The sequence below is a fragment of the Meleagris gallopavo genome, chromosome 2 (assembly GCF_905368555.1).
Source record: "Meleagris gallopavo chromosome 2, MGAL_WU_HG_1.1, whole genome shotgun sequence".
In the NCBI taxonomy this organism is placed as follows: domain Eukaryota; kingdom Metazoa; phylum Chordata; class Aves; order Galliformes; family Phasianidae; genus Meleagris; species Meleagris gallopavo.
In genome coordinates this window covers 73,279,115-73,289,472 of record NC_139405.1, presented here as the reverse complement: position 1 = coordinate 73,289,472, position 10,358 = coordinate 73,279,115, and the positions used below count along the sequence as shown (strand labels likewise).

Sequence of the window (10,358 nt, the reverse complement as noted above, 5' to 3'; positions counted from 1 at the left end):
AATGCTTTATTGAAAGCACAGGTTATAACCTTTCTTAGTGAAATTGAAAAAGGTTATATGTTATGAAACTAATGTAATTATATCTTAATTTTAGTGTGATGACGGTACCTCTGTTTAGAGAATAATTTAAGTGATGGTTTATTTTCAAATTATGAATAATCCAGCCTTCTTCTTATGTCATTCTAATTTTCTATAGAAAAGCCTTCATGCATAAGAAGTACTCAAATGAACATATCATACGCATCTTTTTTTCTAGTGATTTTCCAGTAAACAGTATTGCACAAAACATAACTCATTATGCTTGATTTCCTATACAAGTTTGTCTTTAATTCTTCACTGCATGACTGGTTGGATAGTGCAAATTTTAACTTGTGGCAGAGTATTCAGAGGGAATAATATTTGCCTTAGGTGCAATGCAGTCACATTGTATTTCCAAGGCAGAATGCAACTACCTGCCCCAACAGAGTTCATTCATCACCAGGAGCTATTTGTTGTAGAGGTCAGAGCTTAGAAGTTCTCCATTTTTAAAAGGTACAGTTCCTTCAATATACTTAAAGTACTGAAATTCTATTCTGAGGGTGTGTGTTCCTTATTGTAAGAGAAAATTAATACGTTTACCATCTAAGCCTAGGAATTCATATTTTTCTAGTTATTTGAAAACATGAACCAAGGTCTGATTAATTAAGTTGAAAAGCTCCATACAGATAAATTGTTACTTAGCTGTCCACACCATGATTTTTTGCGTTTTCCTATCAACTTTCTCTTGTAAGCTCCTGTCAGAGACTGGTTATTGTGTCAAGTAGATGGATCAGTGGCCTTCCACATTGTAACGTTAGTAATAATTTAAGGGTAGTATTCCTTTCATATAACACTAATGAATAGAGATAAGTTTCAAGCCTAAGCTAATAGTCTATGTTACTTCTGTAGTCCCTGAAGCTAGGGCCTTCTAAAGGCAATTTACAATCTCTCAAATGGCAATTCATCACCATTGTCTTAGATATTTATTTTGGAATAGATAGAAACACTGGAAGAACCTGTTTCTTCCTGATCTACACAGAAAGCTAAGAAGAGACATTTCATTTTTGATGGCCAAATTTACATAAAAGCAATCTCAGATTTAATCAGTTACTAGAAATAAATCTATCACTTATACAAGATAGTGCTTCATAGCAATGAATACTGTTTTCCTAAGTTGCGTAGGGTGCAAACAAGATCCAGAACTTCTAAGACCCTTCTCACATATGTTCTCACATAACATCTAACATTTATGTCACATTCAAGTCAATAATGTCTCATGTCCATATTTTTTAATTACCGTAGGTATCTGCAATGTAGAAGGGAATCTAGTGGGGCTAAAAATACTACTACTACTACTAATAAAGTAGGTATATTAATATGATAAAACTAGTGAAGACACTACCAGCATCTTCAGTCTTAAATATCTTTATATAGTGATTTTTAGATAAACAAAAACATTAGGAAGAAAATCCACATCTACACTATTGATGAAGTAGTTTGATTTTAAAATGTCTGAAAGAACACTAATCTGTCCTCCCTTGTGTCCATGGATCTTAGTATTCCCTAAAATAATGGGAACAGTGAACATCTGGAAGCTATTTACTAGGAAAATTTGAAGAGTTTGTTGCTATCAATTGATTCAGGATTCATTGTAAAGTCACTAATAAATCTCTTTAGTGTTCTTATGGATCTTTCTTAACATTCAATTGGTCTTATGGATCTACCTTGCAGTTCAGTTGCACTACACTTGTTTAAATAGCATCACTTTGTACTCAGATGTCTCTAGACAAAAAATTCCTTTTTTTTTTTTTTTTTTTGTAATGTTGGTTGGTAATGTTATATTTTAGGATTGTTATATTTAGGAGTGTTTATCTGCAGCTGTTTTCCAAACCTGAGCAGTTACCACAAAGAATGTAAATTTGCATCAAGTACATTGCCTGTAAACCCTTAACAGACTCTTTAAAAGATGCTTTACAGATTCCTGTTTTTTTAGTCCCCTTTTTTTTTTTTTTTTTTTTTTTTTCATAATATTGGAGAAGAAAATCTCAGAATCATGGTACTGTTAGGATTGTAAGGGATCTCAAAGATCATCTAGTCCAATATCCCTGCCATGAGTAGGCAAGAGACTACAGGTGAGGTTCTTCTGATTCCCTCAGCCTTTGAAATGACCTTTTATTTTGATTTCACTAGAAGAATATAAAGTTAACAGACTAAGCTAATTTTTTTCATTATTTTGCTACATGAATGAGGTACACCTTGCACTCTAACCACTAATCATTTAATCTTCTAAGTTATTTTTGTGAGTTGCTTATAACCATGTCCCAGTGATGTGCCCACACTTCCTCCATTAGCATATTGCCACTCTTCTACCTGGTCCAGGGAATGTTCCAAGTATCCACACAGTTCCCTCAAAAACATATTTAATAGACAGTGAATTAAAAGAATAGTGCCCATTTTTAATGTCAACTTACTTAAAAATAGCACATTATTCACTCTGGTGAAGTAACCTGGGTGTCATAAATTGAGAAGTTTAACATTTTGCAGAATATTAAGTACTTCATTATTCACCGGTGTATGTTCTACTTAAGGGAAACACACCCAGTATCAAGTATGCTCCCATGGAGAATCTGCAACAAACTGTTGATGAAATGTTAAGACTAGTTAGAGCCTTTAAAAGGCTTTGTTTCTGGAAAACAACAACAACAACAACAACAAAATCAGGAAACAGGAATTTTCTACCCCACTTTAGAATGAGTCATTGTGCTCATATATTTGTAATGTGACTATTTCTGTTACTCACACTCTGTAAACATACACTGAGAAGTACTGAGAGTCAGAATAGACTCTTTACAGATGTCAAGCTGAATAGTGGTCTAACCAATATCTCAGACAGCAACAACATCCACAACAAAACAATTAAAATAAAATGATGCAAAATTTTCAAACCACAGCATTGGTTTACTGTCACAATAGGGACTAAGTCCCATAGACTATAATCCTGTTTTAATAGTCCAACTTACAGGAAACCAGCTGGACAGACAGATAACCAGAGAACTCAAGACTGTTATAATAACATATATTTGATGAGATAAATGACCTTCAAGATAGTCATGCTTTTATATAGTTATCAACACCTATGATTTTATTAGAAATTCACTCATAGCCCCTTTTACTTTGCTACCTGCTTGCTCTGTTTAAAAGACTCTGAGAAATTATTACAAGGTCTGAAGATGATGCTCTACATTTTCAGCCTAGTGAGTTATTCAGGCACTAAATCAAAAAAATAAGTGGACTGTCAGACTTGTGAAAGACCCTCAAACATGAGGAATTGTCTGCCGCTACCCAATTATCTGCTCCCTTGGTTGCCTAACTGATCTATGAAATCAAATTAAACACCAATCTGCAGATTTAATATTCATATTGCAAAGTCAAAAGATCTGAACAAAGTCTACTGAAACAATAAGGAATACCCGAGTCTTCTAGTGGTTTGGAAATGGAAGCCAGGAGACCATGGATGGTTAAAATCTGGACTTATTTATTCCATTTTCTACAATTATTAACCTGTATTCTTATTTGCTCTACAAAAATCACAACCCTGTTCACTTTATTCCACCTATTCCATTTGCAACAACTAAAACGTAATTGAGCATATGTCATGGTTTTGGCTGTCATTGAGTTAATTTTCTTCATAGAGGCTTCTGTGATTCGTGTTTTGGATTTCTGATGAAAATAGTGGTGATAACACAACAGAGAGCAGTAATTACAAAGAGCCAAGGACTTTTCTGCTTGTCCTGCAGTCCTACCAGCAAGGAGGCTGAAGGTGCAGAAGCTGGGACAGCTGATTCAAGCTGATGGAAGGTTTGCTCTACACACATGCATCATGCTGAACAATAAAAGCTGGAGTAAAAAAGGAGGAAGGGGAACATTCACAGCAATGGTGTTTGTTTTCCCAAGAAATGTGTGTGATGAGCCTAGCTTTCCTGGGAGTGTCTGAAGCTCATCTATTGAAAGTGAATGAGTGTCTGGAGCTCATCTATTGGAAGCAACCAATGAATTATTTGTTTCATTTTGCTTGTGTGTGGTTTTTGCTGTACCTGTCGTTATGTCAACCCATGACAACTTTTACATTTCTGATTCTCTCTTCCATCTTACATGGGGAGAATTAGCAAGTGGCTCAGGAAAATTGTAAGGAAAAGGGAAATAATTAACAGAATCATGGAATGGCTAGAAGGGACCTCTGGTCATCTGGTCCAACCTATTCAAACAGGGATACCTAGAGCATGTTACCCTGGCACCTACAGCATGTTTTTCAGGAAAATTGTTTTAAAAGAATTGATTTAAGGGAATTTAACTAATTTAAGGGAACATAAGCATAAGCATTTCTCAGATGATTTACATCTTTAGTCTCTATTTTTGTACTAGTGAGGGAAACAGAAAAATGTCCCTTCCATCATAGAATCATAGAATCATAGAATCACTCAGGTTGGAAAAGACCTTAAAGATTGAGTCCAACCATGATCTAACCATACTACCCTAACTAACAACCCTCTGCTAAATCATGTCCCCAAGCACTGCATCCAAATGATTTTTAAACATATCCAGGGATGGTGACTCAACCATCTCCCTGGAGAGCCTACTCCAGTGCTTAACACTGTGCCTCTCTAATCCATCTGCCCCTTATTCCCTCTTTTCAGTACTTGCTATTTACAAGTTGGGATTACTAAGGGGAAAGGTCTTAGGGAGCAAAATCCCTGCCATTGCAAGAGAACAGCAAATTCAAGATCATCAAGACATTTTTGATTTATATGAAAATATAATATGAAAATATAATTTAGTTGATTTTAAGCTTTGAGTTTCTATTATATAGAGAAATCATATCTCCAAACAAACTAACTATTTGTTTTGGTTTGGTTTGTATTATGGAATTACCCATTTAGCTGTGATTTTTATTTAGTAATCAATGTATTAAAGTACCGCATGCGTGAAATAGTTAATGGCATAAATATATCATTATTCAGCTGAGTTGTTACTTTAGCTCTGCATGTCCAGATAACATGGAGAATATACATATAAATGACAATTCTGTTCCTCTGTTGCTTATATTTCAAGACACCTGCACTGATCCCTTGTTGCTAATAATCAGTTTTTTTGTGATAAGATGATGGATTGTATGCCTTTGTAGTGGGAATATATTTTTGTTTCTAACTTCATGTTACATAGCAGAAATGTAATAATACTATTAAAAACCCCAGACAATAATCATATTGCAGATAAATCTCTCTTGCCTTTCCTGCCACACAGAGGGAAAAAAAAAGGGAAGAAAAAAGTAAACACTTTTTTTTTCCAAAGACAAATGTTTTCCTTATAATCTTAAGGAAAAAAAATCCATTATTTTTTTGCTTCCATCATGCTTACGCTCTTCTGATTTTTTATATAAGACTGAATCTCTAGAGTAACAAACTTCTCTTTCTCTTTTTACTCATTCCATTCTTATCTACTGAGCATAGCAATAATTTGCAGTCACAATATAAACTCATCTATTTGAGATTAGAGTTCTAACTCACTATTTTGGAAAAGTCTATCCTGATTATTATTCTACACCTTCTCACACCTGTTGCCTGATAAACTGTTAACAGAATCATATACCTTTAAATATATGTTGTTACCCTATTTGCTGTCCATAGAGAGTTATCTGTGGTAAATCTCCACATGCAGCTCTTGTGTACAGAGTTTCAGTCAAAGAAAAGTGCAGAGCCTACATCATAAAAGTACTAATGCTCTGACAACATCATAAAAATAAATTAGAAATATTTATTTCTTAGATAGCTAAGGCACTGTTCTGTAAACATATTTAGGCCATTCAGATATGGTTTGGTCCTAACCAGTAAATTGAGCAGTGGTGGGACTGCACTGGCTGTAGTACACAATTAGATTAGCACTAACTTTGATGTTGCTTAAGAAACTCCACTGACCAGTTTCCAAGAACTTGCTGAAAAAAGCAATTACACATATTTTAAAGTTGTCTTCATAACATTTCAAAGCTAGCAATAAAATAAAATTACTACATACAAAAAATCAAGTTCTTTATTTCTTTACTTACTATTAAAAGTCCATTCTGTACAATTGCTTTAATTATACACAGATTTAGTAGCTTTCCTCAAAATTGCTCTGGGTGATGCCACAACAAAAATGGCTTTGTATATTTAAGTAAGTGGACCACCAAGGTGTCCGTTCTCCTTCTTAACCAGGGATTCAGAAACCACAAGTGGTTCACACTAAGATTATAATACAATTTTGAGAGTTCTTTATGTGAATCATTACTATTTGAATTGTACAACATGAAGTAGAAAATATATTCAGAATCCTTGTCTTTCCGTTTAAAAACAAATCGATAATTTACAGAACATACAAATATCTAAAATCTTATATTGTATTAGAATAAATAAATACATATAAGATGTACATAAGATAGATTACAAAAGTTTCATATACACTTGGTACATTCATTTTTATTATTAACCACATATGACAGAAGAAAATTTTCACATAATATCAGTTGACTTTGATAAATGTACACAAAACTTGAAGTTAAATAAAGATTCTATGTAATGTCCACTGAAGTTAGTGGAAAAGCTTTCTTTGATTCCAGAGGGGCTTTTGATGACCATTTGGACATCCAGCAGATGTTAGTTGGTTAATGACATTGAGATTTTCAGAACTGAGCTTTGATATACTAGGAATGTATTACACTGTTACATTTGTGTCAAGAGGTACGCTGTGTTTTTTCATATATTTATGTGCACAAAGCAAAATCCTCACAGGTAAGAAGGTGTAGAGAAAATATTTTGTTACCATGTGTTTTTGGGAAAAAAAATTAACTGATCAATCTGTACCACTCTTACATTCATAAATAAGCATTCTCACAACAAGAGTTCACATTCCCTTAGTACAAGGTATGACTTTCCATTTGATGTAGAAGATAGATTCGATATTCATCAAACACGAGAAATATCTACTCTTAAGGTAAAAATGCAGAATTATACATATTCTTGGATAAGATCTTTGAATAATGATTTAATTACATGATAAAAATGTATATTTTTTAGACATTTAAGCAAACAAATAAAAAAACCCAACAACCAGTAAAACAAAACTAATAAGGAAAAAAAAAGAAAGCCAAAGTCAAATGCTATCTTCAGTTTTCCACCAGAAGATTATCTTTTCTTCATAATTAAACCAGAAATCATAAAGAATAAGAACAAAGAGGAATCTGCTCTCTGCATAGACATATGTTGAATATACTGAATTACCTCATAGGATTACAAGTGATTAGTAAGGTAGATAGTGTGTCTCATTATGTCTTTTTTTTTTTCCACATTTTGATTTGTACTTACACACGATTCTAGTGAGCTCTTCCCAACTTGTCAAGATCATATTTAGAATACAACTTACCTCAAGTAGATATATACAAAAAACCATCCTGACATTTGCAGAAGAAATTTTTTTTATCGATGACGTATTTTTATAAAGGCAGCATATTGCAGTACAATGAATGCCATTTTCCCCCTATGAAAGGAGAGGGAAAATTTAAAATAGCATTAGAATATTTCTTCCTTTTAGTAGGAATGTTGAATGAGAAAAGCAGAAATCTTTTAGAATTTGCACACGTTATATACCTTACTCCACTGTAGAAGAAACTTTCAAATTGTTATCAAATATCTCTTATTTTTAGCTAATCACAACATATTTTACTTTTATTTAAAATCCAGTGAAGCCCCAGATTTCACACAGCTCCCTGTTTCTTTGTTTGAGGCTTCTAACATCCCATGCCACTGATCAGCTGCAATTACCCATCTCAAAAATAGTAAACAAAAGAGTAAAGAACTAATGCATATGAGGTGATTAAAGGTAGATGATGTAAGAAATTTACCACAAGAGACTTAAGTGTGCGCTATGCTTGTCAACAACATTCACATACTCAGAATCATAACAGATGCATGTCATCTCTGAGATTCAGATTAATTTCAAAACAGTTCTATGTTTAACACCTAATTGTCCTACTCAAATGCAACTCAGAGTTTATGATAAAAGCTTGCCATTTTCTCCAGATTTAAACAGAAAGCAATTTGAAAAAATAATAACAATAAAATGATGATAGTAATAGTAATAAACTGTCAGAGCAATAAGATTTTGTAACAGAGAGAAGTTGGTATGCTTGATAGGAAGTATCTGTCATTCAGACTTTGCTGCTGAGGAAACTGAGTGGAGTAGATTTAGAGAGCTGAAGAAGTGAAAAATTCAGAATGATTTTTATTTATTCATTATTTTCAGATTGAAACATTCCAGCACCGTGTTCTAGAAAAACATAAGGGTTTGTGTCACAAAGCAATCTTTGAATGAGCTTTCCAGCTCAGCACTAATGATCCCAGTGAATAGCATGTCTTAAGTAAATTGATGTCTACAACTCATACTTGTTGGATTCTGATGTCCCATTATATATTATTCCTCAAAAGAAAAAGAGCTAATGTGTAACTCAGAAGAGGGAGTGCTGACTTCTTCATCATTTTTTTCATTTTCTTCTTTCCTATAAACTCTCAACATTTTTATTTAAAACAAATTATCATTCATAGACAGAGATGCATTACATTTTTCAGGAATCTCATTTCATGTCTTCTAAATTCAGTGTAGAAGTCTATGGAAAAAAAGAGATAATGTGAAAACATTAAGGTTTACTTCAGACAGAAAAAAATGTATGCCAGACTGATGAAGTCCATATTGTTTATGAATATCTGATTTCTCTGGATTTTTTACATGGCATTTTGATTTTGTCATGGAGTTAACGAGATCAATTTACGCCGTGACGGGGCGGTAGGCCCCTGCCCTCCCCTCCCCAGCCCACAAAATGGGAAGGAAGGGAGGAAAACAAAAACAGCGGCAACAATCTATGGAGGAAAACTTATTTTACTAACTATGATATCGGAATGCAAGATAACACAATATAATACAATCTCATTGAAATTGAGACCAATAAATCAAATAAAATAGGAGAGAGAGAGTTCCCGAGACCAATTCAAACCTGAAAAGCTTGGAACGGCCAGGAAAGCACCCTCCAGCACCCACTGCCAGGCAGTAAGAGACCGCCCCACCCGGAAGGGCCAGATCCCATGACTTCTGTAATGTATAGGGATAGGTGCCTGGAATTGGAGCATTAACACTTTAACTTCCAGTACACTACATGATGTTTTGATGTGGAATACTGAGAATCAAAAACAAAGAAAAAAAAAACATAAAACCATGACATTCCACCACTTATTCTACATCACTACATCATGCTTAATTTATATACGTATATATGAATAAACGAAAGATTATTAAAATGCATTACACACACATGTCTATATACATATACATAGAATTATCGACTGCACTCCCCCAGCATCAAGTTTCCTTGTGGTACACATTGAACATCCCCGTTTTTTTGCATTACCCACCAAGTGGACCCAGGTCCCTGGGCAAAAACAGTACCACGGAGTGGGTTGCCCTTTCCAGAAGCTGGAAGAACCCAAACTGCTTTTCCCAACATGTTCTTTACATGTACAACAGGGACTTTATCTCCCTCTATGGTATGTAAGGAGCTGGACTGGGTTGGACCATCATGATTGATAGATCCTCTGGTACTGACTAACCAGGTGGCTTCTGCCAAATGCTTCTCCCAATGCTTAAATGTACCGCCTCCCATTGCTTTCAGCATAGTTTTTAACAACCCATTGTATCGTTCAATTTTACCAGAGGCTCGTGCATGGTAGAGAATATGGTAAATCCACTCAATGCCATGATCTTTGGCCCAAGTATTTACAAGAGAATTTTTAAAATGAGTCCCATTATCTGACTCAATTCTTTCTGGGGTGCCATGTCGCCATAGGACTTGTTTCTCAAGACCTAATATGGTATTTCGGGCGGTAGCACGGGGTACTGCATATGTTTCAAGCCACCCAGTGGTTGCCTCCACCATAGTCAGCACATAACATTTACCACTGCGAGATTGTGGCAAGGTGATATAATCAATCTGCCATGCCTCCCCATATTTATACTTTTGCCATCACCCTTTCCCCCAGTGTGGTTTCATCCTTTTGGCTTGTTTGATTATGGCACATGTTTCACAGTCATGAATAACCTGTGCAATAGCGTCCATAGTTAAGTCCACCCCTCGGTCTCTAGCCCATTTATATGTTGCATCTCTCCCTTGATGGCCTGAGGTCTCATGGGCCCATCGAGCTAGAAATAATTCACCCTTGTTCTGCCAGTCCAGGTCTATTTGAGCCACCTCAATTTTGGCAGCA

At 34.8% G+C, this 10,358-nt stretch overlaps 1 long non-coding RNA gene across 1 annotated transcript; it reads right to left on the bottom strand.

Moving 5' to 3' along the window:
- Nucleotides 1–3,186: 3,186 nt before the first annotated feature.
- On the bottom strand, nt 3,187–10,041 carry LOC146545032 (uncharacterized). Its single transcript, XR_014881481.1, has 3 exons — nt 9,095–10,041; nt 8,664–8,710; nt 3,187–7,584 (listed from the first exon to the last, which is right to left on the bottom strand). It is a non-coding gene; the product is annotated as an uncharacterized LOC146545032 (long non-coding RNA).
- Between the last annotated feature and the right edge of the window lie 317 nt (nt 10,042–10,358).